The sequence below is a fragment of the Clarias gariepinus genome, chromosome 25 (assembly GCF_024256425.1).
Source record: "Clarias gariepinus isolate MV-2021 ecotype Netherlands chromosome 25, CGAR_prim_01v2, whole genome shotgun sequence".
NCBI lineage: Eukaryota > Metazoa > Chordata > Actinopteri > Siluriformes > Clariidae > Clarias > Clarias gariepinus.
This window is the reverse complement of record NC_071124.1, coordinates 21,377,712-21,383,711: the sequence shown is the minus strand read 5'-3', so window position 1 is coordinate 21,383,711 and position 6,000 is coordinate 21,377,712.

Below are 6,000 nucleotides of genomic sequence, written 5' to 3'. Positions count from 1 at the left end.
CAGAATTGTTAGAGTTTCAGAGAGGAGCTGGTGACCCGAGCCTGAAAGTCACCTTAATATTTGCCTTTTGTGCGTCTTTAAGGTTTATATTTGTTTGTAATTGTTTTGTAAGGAGTCTCCAGTGTCAGCCAAAAGCTGGTAGACTGGAGGTTTTTCCACCACAGCTACTGTATGTGTTTCAAGACTGTCAGGCTGTTTCTCAATACCATAATCAGAGGCTGGTAAAGTCCTCTCAAAAAAATGGAGAAAATCCAGCCTTTAATTGAAATCAATTCATTTAAAGCAAAACAAAAATCAGCTCTGATTAACTATTTTCAACAACAACAAAAACATGCCACTGTTATCGACCCTCCAGCCTTTATTACTTTGTACAACCTTCCCTTTCCAATAACACAGCTTCTCATATAACATTTTATAAGGTTGAAAATAAACAGAAGGACCTCTGAGACTGTTCCCCTTAACACCGTCTCTCCAGATCATCCAGGGTCCTAGTGCCCTCTCTTGTGCTCCCTTCTCTTCAGCCCTCCAACCCACAGGATATCCCTGGGGTTCAGGCACAAGCTTGATTCTTACTTCTTCTTGTGTTGGTATGTCATGGAATCCTTGATGACACTGTTTTTTGACGGGAATCCAGCCACACAACATCACAGAGCCTCCACCAAGTTTTACAGTTATATAAGAATTGTTCTTTTTCTTTGTGCCAAACCCACATTGAGGTTATAAAAGTTTTTTTTTAACGTAGAAAAAGTAGAAATGGGCATTTTAGGCAGGTAACTTTTATTATTATTTTATTTTATTATTATTTTTTTTTAATAACTTAAATTTCTTTTCCACTATGACGGACGACTAAAAGAGATTTGGCCTCTCATATCTGCCAGCTCATATTTGTACCTTGGTTAATCAGGAGGTCATGGAGAACATCTTGAATGTTCACCCCAATTAAAACTGTGGTAAAAAAAAGTGGTTAAAACTTGTAACCCAAGTGTTCCCCTTTAATTAAAGGTCTGTTTTTTCCCCTCATCTTCTCAGTTTGAGATGAATCGACTTCCCAGAAGGCGCCTCCCTCCCAAATTTTATTTTTAAATGAATCTTTGCAAGGGGTGCCAATAAATGTGGAGGGCTTTGTAATTTCAATGCTGAAACTACAAAAGCACATCGGCTCAATTCAGAAGCGATCTCGCCACTCGTTCATCAGCGTCCCCTGAACATCCGCTTTAGCACACACTCTTCTTTCTAAATTCAATTGCACAGGCGTCATTAGCCAGGTGAGAGATCCGTAAACGCCGCCATCCATTCTGAACGGAGCCCAGCCGAGCGGCGTCATCAATCTCGCCTTTGGGTGTTTTTGTGCCAGCCGTGCCCCCCTCTGTGCCAGACATACCCTCCAGACAAGGCTTTAAAAAGCCCCGAGCTCTGTAGGTTGCCTGTCGCAGCTTCTTGTGTGACAGACAGAGAGAGACAGCGTTTCAAACACACTGCCTTAAACCAAAGCGTTTTCCCAAGTCTGCAAGAGAATTAATGATCTTAAGTTCCAGATGGGTCCTGTGCATGTTTTCTTTCTATTTGCAGACTTCTGCAGTGTGCCGTGAACTGGAGAATCACTAGGTGGCAGCCTTCGCCACCTCAGTCCAACTCCATGAGCATGACTGGAGTAAATATGATTCACATTCTTATTCATGACTAAAGTGCAGCGAGATGGTGTGTTTAAACCAAATTGGTGTAGCTGGGAGTCAACCTTCTGTCCTGGACTTGGATGATGGACTGATGAGTGGGAAGAGGAGGCTGGGGTGGTCAGGTGTCTGTCTGTCCTTCTGCGATATCTGGGTTAAAATAAAAAAAAAATGGATTGCATATTCAGTGACTTTACATTATAATTACAACAGCAGGACATTGTGAAAACAGCTGTCTCAGCATGGAGGGGTTGAAGGTCACACCTCTTTTAGTCCCTTACTGCGCCTGATGGACACAGAGGCCACACCTCTTTTACACTGACTGGCAGGTGTCCTTCAGTGTGACAGACATTCTTAGGAAACCCATGTTTCTTTTCTGAAGACACAAAGGCCACGCCTCCTTCAATGTCACTAAGAGACGCAAAGGCCACGCCTCCTTCAATGTCACCAAGAGACGCAAACGCCACGCCTCCTTCAATGTCACCAAGAGACGCAAAGGCCACGCCTCCTTCAATGTCACCAAGAGACGCAAAGGCCACGCCTCCTTCAATGTCACCAAGAGACGCAAAGGCCACGCCTCCTTCAATGTCACCAAGAGACGCAAAGGCCACGCCTCCTTTAATGTCACCAAGAGACGCAAACGCCACGCCTCCTTCAATGTCACCAAGAGACGCAAAGGCCACGCCTCCTTTTGTAGGTCTGACAGAGACAAAGTACTCCTAACAGAGACAAGAACCACACCTTCTTTAGAAGGTTTAACAGAGACAAAGGCCACGCCTTCTTCAGTAATTCTACAATGACTTAATTGCCACACCCCCTTACTGTCTGACAAACACAAAGGCCACGCCTCCTTCCCCATCACTGATAGACACAAAGGCCACGCCTCCTACAGCAGGTCTAACAGACAGCCATGCCTCTGTTAGTTTAACTGACAGATATAAAGGCCACGCCTCTTTTTATTAGGGCTAATGTGCAACTTAGTAATTTTTTTAAAATAACTAATTAAAACAACTTATATATTAATTTTTTTAATAGATTATCTTGATGATGCTTTAAGTGCGCCATTTATTGAAACTGTTTGATTTTTTTTTTATGATATTTTTTCTAAATATGTTTGTGCTTCTGCTAGAATTTTCTTAATAGCTTATAAAGGGTTTTTTTTTTTATTATTAGGAATTTTAAATGGTCAAAAACACACAGCCAGCTCTTTGAGGTTCCGGTCAAACGTGATGTCTGAATCTTCAGCCTCAGAAGGAAACATCCTAAAACAAGTCACGGCTGATCAAAGTACATTTTAGGAGAGCGGAACGCTGTGTAAATTTCATGTCCCCCCTATGGATTTGTCTGCAACTGTCCCGGCTGCTCCTGTGTGTCTGTTTTTTGTGTACTAGTTTTCATTTATTTGTGTGTGTGTGGAGAAAACTTCCCGCCGAGGTAACAGATTGACCGCTGACCCAGCGTACCCGCTGTTTGCTCATGTCAAACACAATTTCACTGCAGCTTTTTCTCCCGAGACCTTTCAGCGCAAACTTCAAATCCGTCGGAGAACAAAAAGGTCTCATCTCTCATCTGTCTCATTCATATCTTCATATATCAGTATTATAAAAGGGAGAAAAATGCAAATATTTAGCTGCCAGGATATTTAGCCGCTGGGTGAGGTTTATAAATATATCTGACCGAAGATTACGAGTAATAAAGGATTTAAAAGGAAATGAAAAAAATCCATAACCTCAGAGGTTTCCTGCGCGGCTTCAGTTCATATATCTGAGTATAACCATCATCCAGCACTTCCTGTTATCTATCACGGCTTCTTTCTGGACTGAATCGGAGTGCTTCTCAGAGCAGAGATGGCATGGAGTCTCTCATGATGAATGGCACTGAGAAGAAGAGAGAGAAACAGAGAGCACCAAGGAATAAATCCGAGCGTAATAATCCTGTCCCGCTTTCAGCATCCCATTCTTCAAAGAAGAACCAGACCTTGACCTCTATCCATGTCTCCTCTTTAGTAATTTCCACCTTTCTGTAAAAATAAATAAATAAATAAATAATACACCCGGATGCTGATTTGTTTTGGCGAGATCTTGCAGGTTTACGTCATATTAAAGCCGCTTTGTTCATTCATTAAATCTATTTTTTAAAACTCATTTAGCTTTCCTGGATGATAGCCGCATTATGTCCGTTGTTTCCATGACGACCCACGGCAGCCCAGCATCTTGTTTTAAAGGCTCCAGAGCATCAGCATCAGGAGGGGTCGATGTAAGAATGTTTGTCTCGTAGAGAAACACAACAGGTTTTATTTTTAACGCGCTGCAAAACCAACAGCTCCTTTTAGCCGAGACAAACAGATCAAAGTCGTAATGACTCCTTCCATGCCGATGGCCGAGATTCGATGATTCGTATCACTACCAGGGGTGTCAATACTTTTTGTCATCACCTGCATTTTATGGCAGCATTAGTTTTCTTACCAGTCTCTCCTTCTAAGAAAGCAAAACAGATGTTACTGAAAAGATAAAAATCATGGTGGAAAACCTGCTAACACTGGAGACTCCTTCCAAAAATTCCAAAAAAGAGACTCCTTTTTTTATTATAAAAAACTTTACTATTGTACTTTTCATTCATAAATCACAGCTCTCCTATTTTATATCAACCATTTGCTACCCAAGTCTCTGTGAATTAACTGTTACTACAGCAACAATAGCAAAATATTAAAGTAAGGTCATTGATAGAACCCTATAAAGGGTTTTGGTTTACAACTAAATTCAGTGTACATACATTTAGACCGATCATTTGAGAAATTAACCTTACAAGAAACATATGAGGTATGTTCAAGTCTTTTAATTCAATTGTTGTCTCATTAAGCCGAAGCCATGATTGGACTGCCTGTTTCATGTCTGCAACACTGGCCCCCCAGGGAACCGCCTCTCCTGGAAGTTAGTGATCAGGTGTTCCACTCGCCGAATGTTCACAGCAACAATTGCAGTGGGCTCCGAGTCACCTCGTCCGGGATCGTCATTCACAGATGTACCGCCTTCTTTAAAACGTTGGTTTGACTGCGCCTAAGAGTCTCATCACCATACTGAGCTTAAAGTCTTCTGTAAATATTTTACGCCTTCATGCACAAGTACCCATCTGACTTTGGGTCAAAAGCCTCAATTGCTAGTTGTAAATCTAACAGCTAATTAGGCATAGCTAAAATCATTAATCCATCAGACCCTTGACTGCATCCTGAACTGAGCAGTGTTTCATCAGGGAAAGTGCACAAGAGTGCGAGACGCACAGGGAACGCCGTGGTGTCCCTTACCATTTCCCCAAGCTCTAAATGAGCCCTGATTGCATGTAGACCCTTTACCCCTTTTCTTGTTCTCCTTTCTCTCCTCCTTGACATTGACGAAAGCACCCTGCTGTAAAGATGACCAGCAAATGAGATTAGTTTTGCTCTAATGAGACCAGGCAGAGGTAGCGTTAGCGATCGCGCACTAACACACACACTATTGTTGTTTCAGATGAATGAACCCTGGATCATGTTTTAATGTACATTCGCTTTTCTTTTTGTTGTTCTTTTTTTTCCTCCGCGTGCTGGCACGAAAAAAAACCCGAACACTACGAAGCCTTCATGAGCTTCATGATGGACAAGCAAAGTTTCCATGGTTACTCACGGCGCTTTGTACAATCCCTGACAACGCATATCATTGACTTTCATTAGAGAGCAGGACGGCACCCTGAGGATCTTTATATGCGAAGTATGGAAGGTTCTTAGACAGGAGCGCTAATCAGAACGGAGCTGAAGAAGCCTGTTTAATCCTGTGGGGTTTTTGATTTATTAAACATTGTTATCATCATTATGAAAAATATATGCAAACAATTAAGAGTCAGACCATGCTAAGTGCTAACTTGGCTAACATGCTGAAGTTAAGCTTTGCTTTTATTCTAAGGAACAATTAGTAGTAGTAGAGTAGTAGTAGTGAAACAATCATTTAAACGTAAAGCAATTTGGCTATTATATGGACAAAGTTGCCGTATTTAGCTTAAAATATTTCCTTTAGCTCACTAGCTTAATATAAACTTTCACTCCCCTGCTTAGGATTCTGCTGAGCAGCTCATGATGGTGCAGAACAACATTAAATAAAAGAAGCTAGCATGCTTCATTTATGCTAGACGCTACTGTGTAGTGATCTTTTAGCATGACTTCATCATAGTCAGTGTTACTGTGTCACAAAACATCAGAGCCAATCATGGTCCAGTATGCAAATGTGTTCAGTTATTAAACCACCATTAACAGAGTGAGTGGGCGGAGCATGTCGGGGGATGGGTGACAATTAGCAAATTCACA